General features: G+C 39.1%; 1 long non-coding RNA gene across 1 annotated transcript; it reads right to left on the bottom strand.

The window, feature by feature from the left end:
* Positions 1-20,193: 20,193 nt before the first annotated feature.
* LOC131694056 (uncharacterized) lies at positions 20,194-20,960 on the bottom strand. The gene is made up of 3 exons (XR_009306389.1): positions 20,855-20,960; positions 20,509-20,644; positions 20,194-20,457 (listed from the first exon to the last, which is right to left on the bottom strand). It is a non-coding gene; the product is annotated as an uncharacterized LOC131694056 (long non-coding RNA).
* Between the last annotated feature and the right edge of the window lie 1,948 nt (positions 20,961-22,908).

Below are 22,908 nucleotides of genomic sequence, written 5' to 3'. Positions count from 1 at the left end.
AATTTATGATTTTTTCAATTTCTGAATATTTAGTATTTTGTTATCTTGAATTTTTAATTTATTGATCCTTTGAATTTTTGCATTTATATATTTTTGTTTTTTTGTTGTTGCATTTTTGTGTTTTTGCGTTTGTAAATTTTTGCGTTGAATTGCAGAAGTTTTTAATATTAGAATACAAGATTTTTTTAATTGCTGAATTCTTGATATTTTTTTAATATTTGAATGTTTGAATTTGAATCTCTGAATTACAGAATTTTTGAATTCTTTGCTCTTCGAATTTTGGAATTTTTAATAATTGAATATTGGAGTTATTGAATTTTTGAAACCAGAATTTTCAATTTTTTGCATGTTTTAATCATTGATTTTTCGAGTTTTTGAAATTCTGAACCTTTGAATTACCGGATCTTTGAATTTTTATTTCTTTTTCAATTTTTGGATTTAAAAATCTTCGAATTATTGAATTTTCGAATATTCGAATTTCTGAATTTTTGATGTCTTCAATTTTTGATCTTTTGAATTTGAGAATTTTGTGCTAAAAGGGCATTTCATTTTTTTGTATCTTTAGTGCTTTTGAATTTTAGTAATTCTGTATTTTTTCTTTTTGTATTTGTATTTTTATTGTGGTTGTATTAATTTGATTTGGAATTTTTGCATCTTTGTATTTTAGAACTATTGAACTATTGAATTTGTAATACTTGAATTGCATTACATGAATTTTTGTATCATTGTGTTTCTGAATTTCTGGGTCTTACTTTTTGAACATTTCGATTTTTGAAGTTTATAATTTTTAACCTTTGAATTCTTCAACTTTCCTGAATTTTTGAAGATTTGATTTTTCATTTTTAGACTTTTTTAATTATAACATTGTTTAATTTTGAAATCGATTTTTTTTAATTTTTGTGGATGTTTGTTGTTGTTATTGGAATTCTCTAATCTCAAAATTTTTTAATTTTTGATTACAGATATCTTGAATTTTAGATATTTTTAGCAAGCAATTTATATATTTTTGTTACTTCTGTCATTTATTTTCAAAAAACTATAAATTTTTCGCTCTTAACGTCTTGTAATTCTGATTTTTATAATGTACATAATTTATCCTGTTTTAGAATTTCGTTCAGTTTTTGAATTTACAAATTATTGAATATATTATCCCTCAGTTGTGCTTAATAACACTAGTAACAGTGACGTAGTGCTCTGCCAGTGTTGTTATGCAGCAAAGCTAGCGTTGTGTGGCTGGACCACATAGTCGCAGCGAAGGATACCAAGCTGCACTAAGCCGCTGACGGTCCACCTGAACCCGCCGGCGGATGTGCAAACCAACCTGTGATTCACTTATTTGTCCGGTTTACTCCACAGTTTATAGAGAACAATTGCGCAAAGAGTGAAGACAAAAAAGACTACCTATCGTGCACAATTGGAATCCGTCTTTGTAGCAATTTTGCTCGATAAGTAGACTTTTTTGGCTTCACTCTCTGCACACTCTTTGCGCCCCTTTATACCCACTAAGACGTCCAAAAAATTGTTGCAAACCCGTTCAACACGGGTCCAACGATGGACGTTTGTTGAACGGTTATTTGGACGTTGTACAAATTGGTCCAACGAACGTCTTTTATTGGACGATTTTGAAACCAACCGTTCTTATAGGGTACTAACGCCTTCGGTTTATTCAAATATACTCAGTCAAACCGATTCCGAAACCGATTCGGTATCATGAATGAATTCAATAAGGATTTCGACTTAGCTCAAATGCAATAACCTATTCTGACTCAGTAGGTTTCGGAATCGGTTGTTGCCTTTCAACTGGATTCCATATTGAATTCATTCAGGATTCCGAATCAAATTGCGAATGGTTTGACCAGGTACCGGGTAAGCCGACTGAGCGGTATCGATTTGATCTGCAGTAACTTGGTATCCACAAAAACGCACTGTGATTGTGCCTAAGCATATCATTTATACAAAATATCAAAGTACTACATCCGTAGCAACATTACATTGCATTTATGTGCGTTATCCATCTTCACTGCCGCTTAGTCGGCTTTAAACTAGCCATAACCCATGTTTGAGTAAACCAGACGAACGAGTGGATCACAGATTTGATTGCACTTCCGACGGATGATTTACAAACACGTTCTCCAGCGGAAACTTGGCCGCAGCTGTGTGGCCAAGCTGCATCACACTAACTTTGCTGCATAACATCACTTGGCAGAGCATTGTATAACTGTTACTAATGTTAATAAGTACAACTGAAAAATCAAACAATTAAACAACTAGAAAATTCAAAAACTGCAGTCCAAAATTCCGAAACAAATTATGCAGAAATTATCCACACAAATTCAGAAATACAAAACTTTAAGAATTTTTTTCCAGATTAACTAATATTAAATGTACTTTGTAAAACATTTTCAATTTTTCCTGAATAATATTTCTAAATCGATGAAAGGAGTATGAGCTGTCATTTTGACGTTTACAGACAGCTTTTACACGTTTCATCGATTTAGAACAACTTTGAATTATTTGTTACTCTATGGGAGGCGGGCCCACCCGAAGGTACCATCCGCCGGCAGGCATGCTGGCGACCGGATGGCGTGCGAACGGCAGACAAAAGGCATGCGAATGGCGGGGCTAATATTCATAGCAAAGAACGCAGCCATCCGCCTGGTTGTTGCATCTGAGCCTGCATTTCGTTCGCCCGTCACTTGTCGGCATGTATTGAGGCGATCGGTGTTGGCAGGTGGGGCATCTCGCCTCCGGTTAGCTATCCATCTGCCGTGGTAATGTGGGGTGCAATAACTACAGAAGCACGTTGTCAGATGCCTTACCACAGAGAACAGACGTCCATGATCGAACAAAAATATTTAAAAAACGTGTGTACATTTGAATTAATATACGATAAACACTAGCGCCGCCACACCAATCTATCCCAACTATCCGTCAAATCCATTCCGGAACCGGTTCGAAATCCTGAATGGATTCAGTATGGAATCTTGCTCAAAGAATACAACCGATTCCGACTCTATCGGTTGATGCATTTGAGCTGGCATTCATGCTGGAAGTCTGAACCGGTTTCGGACTAGTTTGACTGGGTAGAGGAATAACCACTGTCAATTCTGTCGAACTCAGCCACAAAAAAACATGACGACAATAGCGCACCTGGTTTGGATATCCCAACTACCTCCGAAACCGTTAGAGATTTTACACAAGTTGAATGCTGAAGATGAACGTCTATTCTCTGTGGCCTTACTGAGAAAAAAACATATAACCGAAATATATATATATATATATATATATATATATATATATATATATATATATATATATATATATATATATATATATATATATATATATATATATATATATATATATATATATATATATATATATATATATATATATATATATATATATATATATATATATATATTGATACATACCCACTTTGCAAATCATTCTGTGACACCGTGCTGGTACCCGAAAAATCCGCACACGGTCACCGCTGCCGAAAATGCATAGCGTCTACCGCTTATTGTAGTGCACAGACGCTGCAGCCATGATCTTACCCGTTCGACATAAGAACAAAAACTGATTCAAACTAGGGGCAGATCACTCTAAGAATATATAACAAATTTGCATCAAATTAGAAAAAATGCATTTAATTTCCATTTTTGCATCAGCTTTGCACTCCCTCACAGAAAAGTTTGTTTAACAAACGTCCTACGCTGATCCACTTTGTTCGACGTTTTGTTAAATGTAGGGCTAGTTTTTCTGTAGGGTTTTGACGTCTTACACGCAACGCAAACAACATTGCACACAACGCAAAAACATTGCACGCAACGCAAAATACATTATGAATTTCTATTTTGATGGAAATAAATGCATTTAATTTCGCTGATTTTTAAAAATGCATCACAAGTGATCTGCCCCTAGGATTCAAACGTGTACGCGTCACCTCTATTTATAAACTAACCGTATATGCTCAAGTGAGAGCAAGGATGTGAAATAAACAGATCGGAAAACTAGAAGTGGCAGGGTCATTAGAACAGGCTTAATATCGTGCGGGCTTAATTTTTGCCTTCTGATAATGAGGGTCGAGCTTAGGCAGAATAACTACGAATCACCCGAGTTCACTATCATGTGTCCTGATCAAGGTAGACGTATCTATCTTTACCGTGACAACCGTATATGGTTTAGTCACTTAGGTGCGAGTGTGTGCAAATGACAACGTTGCCGAAAATCGATAGCGCTTATTGCATCGCCCGAAGACGATGTTGCTCGTATGGGATAAGAGCAACAACTGATTTAAACGGACATGCGTCGCTTCTATTTATGACTTTTCGTGTTTCATTGAGCCACTAAGCCACTGAGAAATCTGTCTCACGAGTGGTAATTTTCCCGTTTTTCGTGAACTTTTTAATTTTACCAATTTCCAAAAGTCTACTTTTATTGGGGAGATATTAAATTATTACCAATATTTAAGTTGGGTGTTTCTGAATCGGTTGGTGTATGAATGATTAAAATCCATCTAGTAATATCGGAGTTATAAGCGTGCAAACCTTACATAGTTTCGTTACATGGGAGATAGTTTAGATTTTAGAATGACACCTAGCCCCAGATAGTGGAGTAAGACATTTTTAATGTCAAAATAGAAAAACACGCGTTACCCTTCCTTAAAATTTATTTTCATGGTAGAGTTTTGACCACTTTATTCATAGAAATTATTAGTAAGAAAAATATTAGACTATAAAAAAATATATAATTTAAAAGTTGATTCGTTATCTTGTACCTAACTTTGCGCACAAAATCTACAGTGTTTCTAACTTTGCGCTAGTGGTGCCTAACTTTGCGCATGTTTTAAAACGCTCGATGGTTTGAATAGAATCGGTTTATTTTGTTCGTACATCAAATGGATAAGGAATATACGACATAAATGCAACACGAACGGATAGTAGGTTTCAAATTGTGTTACAACCATGGACTTTTTCTGCGCGGCGTAATGTACAGTGCCATATGTGATTTCAGGCAAATAAACGCGGACCTCATGCAACATGATGCAATTTGTATTTCGGTTTTTCTACACTTTTACGTTGCTCTGACAGAGCACTAGAGATCCGGTGTAATATATGGGTGTCCTCTGAACAACGACTATAGATATGCACTTTCGATCCGGAATACATTTACCGTACGGTTGCATTATTTCTACTTAATAACGGGGCGTTTCGAGCTATTTCAATCGGTAGTCGCTGCTTGTAAAGAAACAGTACAAGAGTTGGTGCCAGATTTGCTAGATTTAGCCTATTGAGATTTACATCCAGAAGATTATCAAGAGTATCCAACAGGCACATAGGCCGATACGATTTAGATTGCACTTCATACATTTTTGGAAATTAAACCTTATACTTTTTAGGATTTAAGGAATTGGAAACATTATGTAGCTGTGTGTTTCGGATCACAATTCTGCATTGTGATTGGTTGCTGAGGGGCTCGCTAAACTAAGCGACTCTCTGAATAGAATTCAGAATCGGTTGTCATTGGAACCGGAATGCTAACTAGATCCAGTCAGAATTCCGGTTCATTTACCGGCTGAACTTTACTAAGTTAGGACTATCCAAGACCTTCATTTGGTGATATAGTTGCAGTGATGAATCCAGACATCTAGTTAAAAGTATGAAAAACAAGATGAAGTCTTCAGAAATGCTGAAGGGCTTGTGTTTGCAAGCGTCTTTTATAAGGTTCAAGAATTATTTGTAATAATTTGTGAATGCCACAAAAAATTTAAAACTTTTTAACATGACCTATATAATATCGTAGATAAAGTACCGCTATGTTCTAGAAAGTTGTTCGTCTTGTCCAGATAAAAATTATTCTAGAAAAGATCAACGGTCTAACTCTTGTGATATCAATGTTATTGTGTGTTATAACTTTTGAACGAGCGAAAACGGGCAACCAGTTCTAGTTAAAATTAGAAGCGTTATATAAATACAGTAAAACTCATTAAATTTCAGCTCTTTATCGTTGTCTAAATACAGTTATAGTTAAAAAAAAGGTGGGTGGGTAATGTCAGAGACATAACCGGAGTGAAGTAGAATACACTTTAGACCGGTAAATTCTGCTCTGGAATAAGCAATTTCCATGCGATTTAGTCGACTTTAGCACGTTCATAGTTTATTTGGAGTATTTTTGGAATGATCAAGTTGACAATTTGCAACATTCTTTGAAAATATTGTTGAACTTTAATGAATGAAGGCACGCAAACGAGCGTTTGACCGTCGTCCTGCTACCAGCATCAGAGAAGTAGCAGATCAGCATTTTTCGCTACATGGCCTGTACCAAACCAACCGCTCGTAAGTCCACCGGAGGAAAGGCTCCCCGCAAGCAGTTGGCAACAACCCCTGGCAACCCTATACCATCATATGGAGTTTGACAGCGACCGACATATATGGGGCGTTATAGCTATAAAGCCCCAAACAAAGAATTATGTTCGGCACTATGCTCGATATTCAAGCATTCCACACGACGTTTTGCATCTTGTGGGATGATTTAATATCATATCATTCAGAAAATCGACATTTTGTAACTAAATACAGCTTCCAGCTTCTAATCATTCGGTTCAAAATCAATGTTTTGCCTTTCATGGCAGTGATGCTGGCTGTACTGAGACGTCGTCCTTGACAGGGGGCTGGTTGGCGACGAAGGCCGTGTAAAAGTGCCCCAGTCACGGTTGGCGTTAAGATGCCTCATCGCTACCGAACAGAAACTGTCGCCCTGCGAAAAATTCACAGCTATCAGAAATCGAGCGGGCCTAAATTGTGACCCAAAATAAACCACAAACCAACAAGTTCTTTTCAGGACCAGCCAATTAAAAAGTATTATTATTATAAATGAAATTTTCCATTGCCTTACAACCTTCCTCCCCCTTTCCTCACGGCTTGAATAACTATCAATCTTGATGATGCTGTGCGGCGGGGGCACTAGTTTTAATTATAGTGGAAAATTTAGGTTTGCGCGTTTTTCCCAAAAGTTTTTTAGCTGTGCTGTTTTCAAGGAAGTTGTAGTTGAATTCAAAATAAAATAGTTTATTTCTATTGTCAGAGATGGACCTTCCAACGAAAACTAGTCTGGCTCGCTTGGAATCGAATTGTATGGACCAACCACTGCTTTCACAAAATCTGTTATTTTCAGTAATTGAACATTCTACACAACTAGTCACAACTATAATGCTTGTAATAACAAAACTTCAATTCTATTCTTTGTCGATTAATTGATGGCCCTGAAAAGGGCCTTTGTTTGGACAGTGTTCGGAATTTACTTGGAGCTGGTGTATATGGTAACAGTTTTGGTGCCATCTGAGACTGCGTGCTTGGCCAACTCTTCTGACAGCAGCAAACGGACGGCGGTTTGAATTTTGCGGGAGATGCTGCAAACGAACTGCTGCATGCTGATGCTGCAAACGAACTGATAGTGAACCACAGTATGCTGAGTTTTTATACCTGACTACAGCACAATGTAAGCTCATCCTTTTTTGTGTTGTCCTCAATATGTGTTCTTCGTAGCTCCACCTCTTCGTTGGTCGACCACACATTTTTGATAAAGAACAAAATTGAAATTGTGTTTCCAATATGGAGGTTATCAAACACTCAGGGTAAAAAGAGTAATGTAATACGGCACCATGGTAAAATGTTTGAGAATTGAAATCTTTTTTGAATGCGCCTAGTAAACACGAAACTGTAAACAAACACACAAATGATAACTTTTTATTTTGTGTCATTCTACGTGAAATCTACGATATTGTTCACAAGTAGCTCACTTGCCATCGAACGCTCTTGGCAAGCTACTTTCGGATGCTTGTAATAACAAAATTTCAATTCGATTCTTTGTTGATAAATGGCCCGTACCAAACATACCGCTCGTAAGTCCACCAGAGGAAAGTCTCTCCTCCCCGCAAGCAGTAAGCAACGAAGGCCGTGTAAAAGTGCCCCAGTCTCGGTTGGCGTTAGGAAGCCTCATCACTACTGAACAGAAACTGTCGCCCTGCGAGAAATTCACAGCTATCAGCAATCGAGCAGGCCTAAATTGTGACCCAAACCACAAACCAACAAGTTCTTTTCAGGACCAGCCAATTATATTCCAGTAAGATATAAATGAAATTTTCGTTTTCCATTGCCTTACAACCTCTTTCCTCCCGGCTTGAATTACTGTCAATCTTGATGAGGCTGTACGGCGGGGCACAGGCAGTTTCCATTATAGTGGAAAATTTAGGTTTGCGCGTTTTTCCCAAAAGTTTTTTAGCTGTGCTGTTTTCAAGGAAGTTGTAGTTGAATTCAAAATAAAATAGTTTACTTCTATTGTCAGAGGTGGACCTTCCAACGAAAACTAGTCTGGCTCGCTTGGAATCGAATTGTACGGACCAACCACAAAATCCGTTATTTTCAGTAATTGTATATTCTACAGAATTAGTCACAACTATGTCCAATCAGCGCAAAAATCGAAGGTTTTCATTCAATACAACAGCAGATTTTCACGTTTGAAAAAACAGGCAGCATTCTGGCCGAAAATTTTGAAACGGAGCACCTATATTGAAACGTTAGAAAACGTTCGATTTTTGTAAATTGAATCATTACACTAAACTGTCTATAAATCACAAATACCTTTTGATTTTGTGCCATTCTACGTGAAAGCGACGGTATTGTTCACAAGTGGCTCACTTACCATCCAGCGCTCTTGACAATCCACTTTCTGATGCTTGTAATAACAAAACTTCAATTTCATTCTTTGTCGATAAATTGATGGCCCTGTAACGGGCCTTTTGTTTGGGCAGTGTTCGAAATTTACTTGGAGCTGGTGTATATGGTAACAGTTTTTTTTATTCATTTCGTTTATTTGATAGGCACAAATGCGTTAGCTTGGCGGTGCCAAATGCTTTTGTTTTTACATTTTGGATATCTTAAAACTAGGAGGTTACAATGTTGAAATATTTTTTTTACAAAGGAAAAGAAAGTTTACAGCTATCTTAAGACTAGAAATAATATTCAATATACAAGAGAGGGCCAAAAGATTTTTTTATGAAAAAATTTAAAACAAGGGATTAACTTTGATATACAAGAGGGGGAGTAATAGTATTTTACGAAATATTTTACGGTTATCTTAAAACTAACAATATAGTTTAGTACACAAAAGGGGGAACAAATATTTATGAGAAATTTCACAGAAATCTTAAAACTAGGGATTCAATTCTATTTACAAGATGGAGGACAAGAGTTTCAATAAAGAGTAAAAATTATAGCTATCTTGAAACTTGGAATACAGAATACTAATTTGAATTTTTTAACTAAAACTTATGCTTGGTCAAGATATTCAGAGGGTGGCTTATTTCCGCATCAGTGTAGCAGCAGTTGTATCAAGGACAGGGGAGAGACAGGGAAAGAAGAGCAAAACTTGCAACTTTCGCTCGAACGGGGGGGGGAGGATAAGCGAAACAAATTTGCGCCTCAGTCTAGTAAGTCGTCGAGTACCGGATTGGCGGATGGTATTCTTCGGACCCGCGGGGAATCCTTCAAAAGTCATCGGACCTCGAGTCGCTCTCGCTTCAGTTTCCTTCTATGCAGGCGTAGTGGTAAGGGCGACGGCGGTTACATAGTGGCACTCTGGAGCTGATCGGTTCCACAAGGCAGGAGGAAACTCTAAAAACGAGAAATAAAAGAGAGGGGCTAAATTGGGATATTTATCGTTTTTATGAAGGTATAAATAAGGGACATATAGGGGAAATCACGAGTTGCCAGCATATCTCGGACTGGTACATTGGGTGGTCTACCTCGGGCCCGAAGGGATTCCTTTAACTGAGACCTGGCGTCACAATACCCGGCGCATACCCAGACAACGTGTTCGATGTCGTAATAGCCCTCGTCACAAGCGCACAGACTACTCTCCGCAAGCCCAATACGCCGCAAATGCGCATCCATGGTGTAGTGATTGGACATAAGTCGGGACATTACACGAATAAAATCCCGACCCACATCCATCCCCCGAACCAAGGCTTCGTTGACCTTTGGGATAATCGAATGTAGCCATCGTCCAAGTTCCCCATTGCTCCACGAGGTTTGCCAACTGTTGAGCGTCCTCTGACGACAAATACTAAAAAAATCGTTGAAGCAGATTGGTCTTTCGTATATGTCACCATTTAATGCGCCCACCTTTGCTAATGAGTCGGCCTTTTCATTGCCCGGGATAGAACAATGAGAGGCGACCCAAACAAAGGTAATCTGATAAGATTTTTTAGATAACGTACACAAGGACTCCTGTATCTTCCCCAGAAAATACGGGAATTGCTTTTTAGGCTTCACCGCACGAAGAGCCTCGATAGAGCTGAGGCTATCCGAAACGATGAAGTAGTGATCTGTGGGCAGAGTGTCGATGATCCCAAGGGTGAACTGAATTGCAGCTAACTCTGCGACGTAAACTGAAGCGGGATCATTGAGCTTGAATGAAGCGGTGATAGTATTGGTGAAGATACCGAAGCCAGTGGACCCATCGAGATTTGATCCGTCAGTGTAAAACATTTTGTCGCAGTCGACTTCTCTAAATTTATTATAAAATATATTGGGGATCACCTGCGGGCGTATATGGTCCGGGATTCCACGAATCTCTTCCTTCATGGATGTGTCGAAGAAAAGAGTAGAATCAGAAGTATCTAGGAAACGGACACGGTTGGGCTTGTACGAGGAAGGATTGATGCTCGGTGCCATGTAGTCGAAGTACAAGGACATAAAACGGGTTTGAGAATTAAGCTCGATGAGCCTCTCGAAGTTTTCAATCACCAACGGGTTCAGAATGTCGCATCGGATGAGCAATCGATATGAGAGTTCCCAAAATCGATTTTTTAGCGGAAGAACGCCCGCCAGCACTTCGAGACTCATCGTATGGGTCGAGTGCATGCAACCCAAGGCAATGCGCAAGCAACGATACTGGATTCGCTCCAGTTTGATGAAGTGTTTGTTCGCAGCGGAGCGGAAACAGAAACACCCGTACTCCATCACCGACAATTTCGTTGTTTGGTACAACCTGATCAGGTCTCCTGGGTCAGCACCCCACCATGTTCCAGTTATTGTTCGGAGAAAATTGATCCTTTGTTGGCATTTCTGTTTCAGATACCCCGTTGTCCACCCCGTTGTCTGCAAGTTGCCTTAGCGTGCATGAATTGGCAAGACAATCGTCAATGTCATTCACGTAAAAATTGTAGAGCAGGGGACTTAGGCATGAGCCCTGGGGAAGACCCATGTAGCTAAATCGCGATGTTGTTAAATCGCCATGCGAAAAGTGCATGTGCTTTTCAGACAACAGGTTTAGCAAAAAGTTATTTAAAATTGGTGAAAGACCATGCTGGTGCAGCTTCTCTGACAGAATGTTGATAGAAACTGAATCAAAAGCCCCCTTAATATCCAAGAAGACCGATGCCATCTGCTCTTTGTTAGCATATGCCATTTGGATTTCTGTAGAAAGCAACGCAAGGCAATCGTTCGTCCCTTTGCCTTTGCGGAAGCCAAATTGTGTATCTGACAGTAAGCCATTTGCTTCAACCCAAATGTCGAGGCGAAACAAAATCATTTTCTCGAACAACTTCCGAATACAGGACAGCATTGCAATCGGCCGATACGAGTTGTGGTCGGAGGCTGGTTTTCCTGGTTTTTGGATGGCGATGACCTTCACTTGCCTCCATTCATAAGGGACAATGTTACCATCAAGAAACTTGTTAAATAAATTCAACAAGCGCCTTTTTGCAGTGTCAGGCAGATTCTTCAGCAAGTTGAATTTGATTCTGTCTAACCCTGGGGCGTTATTGTTGCACGATAAGAGAGCAAGTGAGAACTCCACCATCAAAAACGGTGTTTCGTTCGCGGTATCGTGAGGAGACGCGGCGCGGCACGTTTTCTGTACCGGGACAGAGTCCGGACAGATCTTCTTGGCGAAAGCGAATATCCAACGGTTTGAACATTCCACGTTCTCGTTGGTACTATTACGGTTACGCATACGACGAGCCGTACCCCAAAGAGTGCTCATCGCTGTTTCTCTCGTTAACCCGTCGATGAACCGGCGCCAATAACTGCGTTTTTTGGCTTTCATTAGACTCTTCATTCGCCTTTCTAACGACGCGTACTGTTGATAGCTAGCGGGTAACCCGTCTTCCCGGAAGGCCATATATGCAGTGGACTTTTCCGCGTACAGCTCTGATCACTCTTTATCCCACCACAGGGTGGGAGACCGTCCATGGGTATTCGCGCTGGGTACTGGTTTAGTCTGAGCTTGATTCGCACTGTCGAGAATCAAGCCAGCCAAAAACCTGTACTCTTCCTCCGGAGGAAGTTCTTGAGTGGATTCGATTTTAACGGATATCGCGGTCGCGTAACTCTTCCAATCAATGTTCCGTGTGAGGTCATACGATACATTGATTGTTTCCGATGGTCTTGAACCGTTAGCAATTGAAATCACGATAGGCAAATGATCGCTACCGTGGGGATCAGGGATCACCTTCCACATGCAATCTAACTGTAGCGATGTCGGGCAAAGCGACAAATCCAACGCGCTTGCGCGTGCTGGTGGTGTAAGAATCCGCGTCATTTCTCCCGTGTTTAAGATGGTCATGTTGAAATTATCGCAAAGATCTTGGATTAATGTTGATCTATTATCATCATGAAGACAGCCCCATACCGTACCGTGCGAGTTAAAGTCTCCCAGAACTAGCCGCGGTGCCGGTAAGGATTCCGTGATATTACAAAGCGTTCGGTGCCCTACCGAGCCTCTAGGAGGAATGTAGATGGAAGCAATGCAAAGGTTTTTACCTTCGATTAAAACTTGACAAGCGACAATTTCAATGCCTGGTGTCGAAGGGAGGTTAATTCGGTTGAAAGAATAGCACCTTTTGATCCCCAAAAGTACTCCTCCATAGGTGGTTTCTCGATCCATACGAATTATATTAAAGTCGTGGAAGTTGAGATTTATATCGGAAGTTAACCAAGTTTCACATAATGCGAAAGCATCACATTTTAAACTATTTAGTAAAAATTTAAAGGAATCGATTTTCGGGAGGATACTTCTGCTGTTCCACTGTAGAACAGTGATCGAATCGGTGACCTCGTTCGATGACTTAGCCATCGAAGGATACGATCGCTGCAAGGAGGGGCCATTTAGTAGTCAACTGCTTCAAAAATGTTTGCACTGTAGGGAGAAAACGTATCAGAAGGCTTTTAAGAGGATCAGTAACATTGAAAGCTGTGAAAATTAAGTCCACTCAGAGTTGCACGAAATCATGACTATCACCTTTTCATCAAAATGTACGTAAAACTTCGGTCACAAATCAAAATGATCGTCGTTTTTAGTTGAGAGAACTTGAGCAACCAAAACTTAGCATTGTGAGTGCCAGCAACAGTGACAAGAGAGAGTGAGAAAAAAAATGACGGCACGCAGCGCAGACAGCAGAGTCAAGTGAGCACACAATGCAAATTCTCCTCTTTCCGTTTTGTTTACCTCGCGCTGTTTTGTCTACCTCGTAAATTCAACAAGCGTAGTTTTATTCATTGAATTATCACCATATGATTCAATCACTAGACAGTATTTATTGATCCTTCTGCGCTTGCCTTATATTCGAACGAAAACAGTAATATACTGAAATTTAAACTTGAAAGATACGTATATGCTTTTTGACCTGGTTACCTCTTAACATATTTATCAAGGGATAGAGCACATTTTTAACTACCAAACACATCAGTATGACGAAAAAACTAAAATCTATTTCTATAGAAAATTTTCAATAGGACGTAAGTAACATTGAGAGCCTCTCTTTGTTTACTTTCTCTTTCTTTTATTACGACGTCATTACAACACTTTATACTAATTTTCCAGTACATATCGAAAGCCGACGGTTTTTACTACAATATTATGCAAAGAGTAGAGGAGTAAATGTTGAAATGGCCGAGTAATGAACAGAAGAGAAAGACCGCAAAGAGAATCTCTCATTGTTACTTAAGTCCTATTGAAAATTTTCTCTAGATTTGTTGTGTTTTCCTTGCATTTCAACTCTGCCTACTGCGATTGCGAATAAATAAAAGTCAGTTTCATATTATTAGGGAAGCCCATAGAATGCAACACGAATATTATATTATTAAATATTACATTGCTTTAGCATGTTCCATAGTCATACATCAAATGAATTTATGAATGCGCGTAATTCTATTACAGCTTTTATCCAAACGGCGAAGGAAATTGAAATACAATTTTTCTCGAACAATCTTTGGTTAGCAACCAAACCACTTTTAAATAGGTAATGTATTTGAACTGTAATATTGAATTCAAGGCTTGTATCGTGCAGAATTTAAAACTTCCCTTGCCAGACTTAATGACAATAATTTTCGAAACTGACTGTCATCGAGAGGTTTCAGTCAAGCTGAAACGAAACGAAGTGAGCAAAAGAGCAAAAAGACAGAACATTTTTCCGCAAAGGCACTCACGTAGTATGACTGACAGTATATGTTGCTATCTCAGTATGAGAACTTACATGGAAAGAGAGTCGAATATGAGTGCTTGCGACCGTGTAGGATGGTTTTCTGTTTACGGTTACCGAATGCAGCACTGAGTCCACTATGTCAGAAAATTTCATTAGTCCGCTACTGGACTGAGTATCTGTTTGAAAAAAGGGGACACTTGGGGTTTTTGGTGTCCCTGGAAGTGGTGGGTACTCCTTGTTAGAATTAATATTTCCAAGTCCTGGAGCAAGGCGAACCCTGTCAAGGAGGATGTAGTTGGGAAGAGAGGACCCGGCGAATGTCGCCCGAAGCGAGCCTGATAGAGAGTAGGTAGTCTTACCTCCCTCGGTGTTTGCGGTATACAATTGTTTGCATTCCAAGATCTTAATCTGTTCAAGTGAGGGGTCCTTAAAGCAGCCAACTCCGTGCTCCAACAGTTCTTCGCATTTCAGGCCCGGTTCGGACACTACCCCATCGATTTCACAGGCCACACAAGGCACGTACGCTTTAAATTCCCGCGTAAAGCGCTCACAGCAAGCAATCGCGTTTGCCTGCCCGAGATCAGTCACTAGAACACGTATCTTGTTTGCCCGAACACGTATTATCTGAGTTACGGCCGGGTAATTAGCAGTCAGATCTCGAGAAAGTTTTAATATATTAACCGGTTTCTCTTCGGTCCGAAAATACGCCACCCATGGCCCAGAGGAAACTTCTGGGTACTGCTTTATACGGGGAGCAATGCGAGTGTTAGGGGGATCAGGGACTTCCATGATTACATCAGATGGTATTTCGCCCTCGGCCATTTAAGCACGAGGGCAGAGCGTTATATAAACGGGAATGTGTCTTATTATTTGATTACAAGGTAGAGTAAAAGTGGGGAAAAGGAAAGAAAGCAAACGAGGAAAAAAAAATAAAGCAAAACTTATCTGCAAACAACGTCGATTGTTCCGCACCAGCGAAAACAATGTACTGGATTTACTGCTGGCACCAGCAGAATGGCAGCTAACGAACGAACAAAGGATGACCTTCACTCACTGAAATTTACACACCGAACACCACTGTGAAATATAACGATCCGTTCCGTTCAAAGGTTGGGAGACGTATGTTGGTAACAGTTTTGGTGCCATCGAAGACGGCGTGCTTGGCCAACTCTTCTGACAGCAGCAAACGGACGGCGGTTTGAATTTCGCGGGAGATGCTGCAAACGAACTGCTGCATTCTGATGCTGCAAACGAACTGAGCGTGAACAATAGCATGCTGAGTTTTTATACCTGAATACCGCACAGCGTAAGCTCGTCCTTTTTTGTGTTGTCCTCAATATGTGTTCTTCGTAGCTCCACCTCTTCGTTGGTCGACCACATATTTTTGATAAAGAACAAAATTGAAATTGTGTTTCCAATACGGAGATTATCGAACACTCAGGGTAAAGAGAGTAATGTAATACGGTACCTTGGTAAAATGTTTGAGAATTGAAACCTTTTTGAATGCGCCTAGTAAAAATGTTTTCCACTTCACTCCAGTTTGTTTCTGACCATATTTGCAGTTTGCGTACTGAAATAAATCATAAGTTAGGGTTTAGTCCAAATTCCTCTCCAGGGAGAAACAGTCCATGAAACAGAAAATGCAAACTTATTCTTTTAAATCATTTTGATGGCCCTGAAAAGGGCCTTTTTTGTAATGATACAAGTGAGTTCTACCTTTTCAACTTCCAAATCCATACACAGTGCGTCCCTGCCGCTTCAGAGTATAGACGACATTCATTGCCGTTTTGCGCTTGGCGTGTTCAGTGTAGGTCACGGCATCTCGGATGACATTTTCTTGCACACCATCAGCATTCGTAGATTAAATCGGAGATGCATTTTACACCACCACGACGAGCCAGACGCCGAGTGGCGGATTTGGTGATTCCCTGCATTTTATCACGAAGAACCTTGCGATGACGCTTGGTACGGGAACGCAAACATGATACCGCTCATTGTACCGTCCGGACGAGCATGTTGCTCGTGTGGTAAGCGAGCACCCACTGATACAAAACAAGCTCGCGTGACCTGTATATATAACATTCCCGTATGTAATGAAACGCTTACATGCTCCTTTTTGACGGCTTTGCGTGGGATATGCTGGCAAATTGCGCATTTTCCTCGCTGTTTCCGAAGGATTTTCTGAAAATCCTTGTTTTGGTTTATTTATAGTAGTCGCAGTAATTCCGAATTTAATACGAAATACGTGCACAAATTTCCGATCAGATAGTGCAAAAATATTGCGATTTCGTCCAGTAGAACGGAAGATATTCGCATTTCAAACCTGGGAAAATTTCTCAACTGAAATTTTTGAAACGGGACCCCATATTGAAACGTTAGAAGTATTCTACTTTAAGGGACCACTTCAATGGAAAATGTATACCGTCATTTAAAGTATTCTAGGAGCACTGTTGATTACTTTGATGGGTTTTGACAAAATACGTATTGCGATAAATTGAGCGTTACATTTGAAAAGGTCCTTCAATAGTTAATAACATGCGAATATATTATGTCGATTTTGCATGAAGCTGAACTCAGTTTCATGCCTAGCAAATTTTTTCTCAATTGAACCAAAATCGGACTGGGGTCTAATCTGAATTACAGCATTCGTTTTCATCACCTCTGGTATTACGTGAATCTATTGTTTCTTCGAAAACGACTGTTAGAAGGAACGAAGTAGGTTTTCAAGTAAAAATTCCATTAGTAAATCAATTAATTCAATTCTAGTCAGTTGCAATGTAATAGATTTATTTTTGCCCGCTGCTCTCTCTTGTTCTTGAATTTGCGGGATCAGATCAGTAGCGGGAACCTTTTTACAGGATGGCTATACGTTATTCCGATCAATTTATCGTTCTACGAACGATGGGGATGTTCTTCAAGCAGTTGTCGCAATTCCTGATGCTTACGATGTCTTCATCTTTTGTGTTCTATCTACTACCCACAGTAAACGGTTCGCAACTTATTCCATTCGAAACACTGAGAGCGCTTGTGTCCTTCTAGGGTAGTATCATATCGCTAGCCAATGTCATTTCTCCGTGATTCGATAGTTCACATGGTAGTTGGTCGATACTTACGGACTATTTACTTGACTAGTACAATGATTAAAATGTCAGTTCAATATCTATATACCAGCATACTATTTGGACATAGGAATAGGAATGTCATTATCCACACCATTACATGGATTTGATTCAAAATCTTGTCTTAGTAGGGTTACTAGCTACAAAAACAATGACTCAACTATTTAGAGCATAACTAACAAGACCTCGCATTATTTACTCATCTACTAACTCTTGATCAAACTCTGCAGTATTCCGTTGCCAAAATTGAGAAAGTGCCTGGCCTGTGGGCACAAAAATATAGAGCTGGTATTTCAAGATAGTAATCATACGTTTGAGTTCCAACCAAAAAGGATTCATAAATTCAGTAGATTCGCTTCACTTGTCTTCTGATGGTGCTGTGTTAAGCATGTCGACGAAGAAAGTTCCGTTTTGCGTCGAACCTTGGATAAATAGCTCTACATTGCTCTTATTGACATCTAAGTTCACCAATTTCATTGTTTTTTTCCGTACAACTTAGGCAAAGCAGCGTAGTCGTACACCATACTCAGGCACATAGTCCATAAGTTGGACGGAAAAAAATGGTTTGTGTACCTGTATCCCTGTCTGCTAACATACAAGAGTTCTTCAGCCTAAGGTAACCGAAACATATCGTTCAGCAATGAAAAACGAATGATGAAGGTTGACAACATAAATGATCGTAATATACGATCACAAAAAAATTCAAAACATTTTTCGTAAATAGTTGAAAGTAATGATGTGTACCAAAAAAATATATATTCAATTTATTCGCTAATCTAAATAGCAGCCAAGCATTCATTGTTGTAGTCTACCTCATTTGTTTCGATTGATTATGACGAATACTTTTAAAATTCACCTGTTATTTATCGTACAACGTGATAGATGTTGACTTCTTACATTCGAATACTCTGATACGAATACTCCTGATACCAATTTATCTCCGAAACAGATATACAGTTGAATTATATTCTACCATTACTATTTATGTGCTTAGTAAAAAGTACAAACAATCAAACACATCGATTTCCTAAAATGAATATAAACCCTTTTCAACTTGCTGCCTAGATATAGAAATTGACATCAATGCAACTCAAGTCATTTGTATCAACAAACATGCGAAACTATGACTAGCTGGCCATGAGATATAACTTTATGCAACAAGCTTTCACACTGTGACAATCGTTCGATTATGAATGGTCAATTATGCTAGCAGGTCTTCATAGTCTTATTTGCAAAAAAATTAGATAAACGTTCACCTGTAATACTTTTTCTGAAATAAAACTTACTCTCAAAGACTTATTTCAAATTTCCATTTTACTATAACGTAATACATGGGTTTCGAAAGATTATATATCCAATTTTGACCACCATCAAACCGTTTTCACGTAGTGCTCAAGAACTTTGTGCTATACTGTAGTGTTGCCGATAGACATGTAAACAAACATGTTTTTTCAAAAAACTTTCGGACAGGAAATTATGGTTCCAGCGCTGTTTTTCACGAAACCATAAATTAGGAAAGCTTCGTATACTTATCATAAAGGGATCAAGGTATGTTGAGTGTGTTCTATTATTTAGTAACGGAGATAACTGACCCAGAATACTGCAGTGTCAGAGAGACCCATACTGCGCTGATCTGCACTGAGATTCGGATTTTTGGGACAGGAAATCTTCGTAACGGATGAATATTTTGAATCGATGAATGTTTCTAAATGTTTCTTGCACTTCATTTCAGGTATCAAAGTAAAATGAACGCAATTCAAATTGCTTAAATCGAGGAAAACGAGAAAGAATACAGATGCGGTATTATCACAAATCTCATTGAAGTGGTCCGTTAAAAGAAAAAAACTATAGCTTTTCAAAAAATGTCTAATATCTTTGAAAACATTCGAGATAAGAAAATATATGCATTAATGAATGTTAAGTGATTGAGCGATGGGAAATACTTCATCGAACATCTCAAACTCAAAAAAAAATGATATTTGAAGACATTTGAAAGAAAAAACGGCTTCAAGGTGGTAATCTGAAGATAACAAACTTTTACTTCTAAAGTAGTTGAAGAAGAAAATTTTTTTTACGAATTAAAAATATTCTCGAAGGCAGACCTAACTAGAGCCAGCCAGAAATTCGGCTTATCTTCCGACTGGACTTACTAGAAAAACATCATTTTAGTACATTTTACTATTTTCGCGTAAATAATTTATCGTAGGTTTATGGCAAAAAATATTTTTCACGGTTGACCAAAAAGTAAATTATAAAACCTGACATTGATGCATGTACCTTAGGTAGTATTCTTCGAATGTAGGGTAGATGAGCCATTATTCAACTCATTAGTCATTGTGGTCTACGATATAGCTAAGCACTACAGAAACCACAGAATCTTTTTCAATTGAATAAGGTTTTTGGTATTCGAATCGGATCCGATCCCGCCTGCTCGGCGATTTGTTTTCGTGTCGCATACGATCCCAAGGATATTTGTGAATTCCGCACTCACGCGCGCTTGCACTCATACATACCTACACGCATACACAATCACAAACACGCAAAAATACATACAGACTTGTATCAAATCAAGGGCGCTCTCCTCACAAACATTTACCTCATTCCAGCAGGCGGTCTGGGAATCTTCTTTCATTTCATGTTTTAATTTGTATTCTCTATCGGAGAAACTACCGAGTCGTCAAACGAATACCCTCTGCACATATTCAGCACTTGTTTCATTCGTAAAAGGCCCACAACAGATAATTTGGAAATCATCTCCCATTTCCTGTTTCTGTTTATACATCCGATCAGGATGGAAGTCGTCATTGTTCCCAGAACCGGATGTTGTTAATTGGATAATCTTGAAATCTAAGTTTCAGGTGATTAGATATGATTGGATCCAATGACTGATCGGCTTACCTTATGAGAAGTTAGACTCCGGGCAGCTCCAATTGCTCTGAAAACTAAATTTGTATAACCACTCGCTACGTTTATTCAATATTCCGAATTTGACCATGGCACCATGGGTACATTAAGCCGTAGTTGGCCATTGCACCTGCAAATGAATACGACAAGAGGGATTTCCTTTGATAACACTTGGTTTTACAATACAGCAATCGCTTTACATTTATATAAACTTTTTTCCTTGAACTAATGTATAGTTCTAAACTGACAGGCTGTCGTACGATTGTAATTTAATTAATCGCACGGTAACCTGTTTGTTTTACCAATTAAAAATAAACAAATAAACCTAATATGCTTTTACCTCCAGTAAATCTGGAATCAGCGGCACACAAGGAATACGTGAAGCAATTCCTGATGCGTCCAACAATCTGTTTCCAGTGACCGACATTAGAAAACCTTCTTCTTCTTCTTTTCTGGTTGAACTATCTGCTGACAGTTCTGTGTGAGTAGGGCGTAGTGACGATGACTATAGGTTTGTTCCAGTACCAAGAGGAAGTACTCCGGAGAAAACAGGGAGAAAATCGTTCCTGTATTATATTCTTTTCTTTTTCTTCTTCTGGTAGCAAATCGGAGTGAAAAGGAGCAAGAGGGAGTGACTTCCGTGTACTGGAACACCTTATATTTCCCTGTGGTTTTGTGGCTGGAGTATTTGAAAGAATAAAACCTGAAATGAAATAAATATAAACGATTTTCAAAATGTATAAACAAGTGTATAGTTAATTATTGGATATTGAGAATGTTATAAATTGACTTTGACTTTCTTTGATAAATGCTACTACTTCCTTAAACATATCTAAATTTTTTGACTTGAATAATTCAGGTAAGGATGAGAACCTACATTCAAAGGAGTATTTGGATCGGATGCGTCCAAACTTACTACAAAACAGAATAATGTGTTCTGAAGTTTCCGGTGCCTGACATATGTTACAATCTTCATCTGATTCAATTTTCATTTTTGCGAGCCAATATTTGGAGTAATCATGACCTGATATCAATCTTGTTACTACTTGGTCAGACGGACTTCGACAAAACCCCTAGTCCCTGGTCAAGCCACGGGGACTGTCTGGGGTGGGCTCTCAACGGCCTCTTTTGCACAGGCAAGCTCGATTGTGAGAGACGGGACTCTCAAGGTCGGCTATAGGGACACCAATCAGAACGACTAGAACGCGACTCGAATCAATCCAACTTAAATTTTATTACCTACAATGGGTGTGTGTGTATTTGCGGCCGACCGACGATGACTGGATCTGCAGCTGGTGACGATTTCCCGACCTTCGGGGTATCGTCGGTGTTCGACCTGTTGGGTGGATGGGTGGTCGACTATTTGAGCATACGGGGCGCTTCGGCGAATGAACACACGCTCGATGCTGCTGGATACTCGACGGATGAACTCGGTAGCGACCGTATGAAGCGTTCCTTGAGCTGGTCGTTTGGATGTGTTGATTTGGTTTTCCACGTGCGGCGATTACCTTTCCCACAAGGGTAGCGGTTGTCTGGACCCGCGTGGTCGTTATGAAAGGTCCTGACCTCGTATTGTTTCCTGGGCTTTTAAGGCACGGGATTTCCACTCGTGCGGCATTTCTCGAAGGTTCCGTAAAAGAAACCGAATGGGTCCTGGTTAGAGGGAAATTGGCGGATGGTGTAAAGTTAGGCTACTACTATAATGAGATTATGCTACTGGGTACATGAGTGTAGTTTGTTTTTGACATACCTGATTCTTGTATAATTTTAAATGCTTTCACGCTTTTCTTAAAATAACTTTTGATTTCCGAATATTGCCTTACTGTTTTACTCACTAACTTTTTCAGTTAAACTTTCTATCTGATCACTGGGCTGTTCGGTCGTAAAGTGAACCTAATGAAATTCTTAATCCAGTAGCCACCTATCCTTAACCAATTCCCTCTCTTTTCTTCTCTTTTTCCAAAACTTCTCGCATTTTCCTCCTTTTCCGGCAGACCAGTCAATGAATGTATGTGTTTTGTGTTGTAATCTTAAGTGTACTGTTTAACAAATTTTGTTCTAGGATTTTTAAATTGACCGTTAGTTGCATATATTATAGTGGAGTATTTTATCTTTTTCTTATAATTTACAAAAAATAACATTAACCTAACTACAAAAGTAATAATTTTCGAAATACATTTATTTAATTATTTATTCTCAACATCATATGTGTATATATGTAAATAATTATAACCGGTTACTAGTGTTTTGTGGCAGATAAGCACTCATCGATCTGCGCTCATTTGTAGTGAACAGCAGTAAGACCTGTGCCTCTCTCACGCTCTTACTACTAACTTCCCATAGCTGCATAGGGCAAAGTACCCAAACGGTAACAATCTATTTAACAGTCTTATT

Source organism: Topomyia yanbarensis, chromosome 1, assembly GCF_030247195.1.
Source record: "Topomyia yanbarensis strain Yona2022 chromosome 1, ASM3024719v1, whole genome shotgun sequence".
Classification (NCBI taxonomy): domain Eukaryota; kingdom Metazoa; phylum Arthropoda; class Insecta; order Diptera; family Culicidae; genus Topomyia; species Topomyia yanbarensis.
The sequence above is the reverse complement of the archived record's forward strand: the minus strand, read 5'-3'. Positions and strand labels throughout refer to the sequence as shown.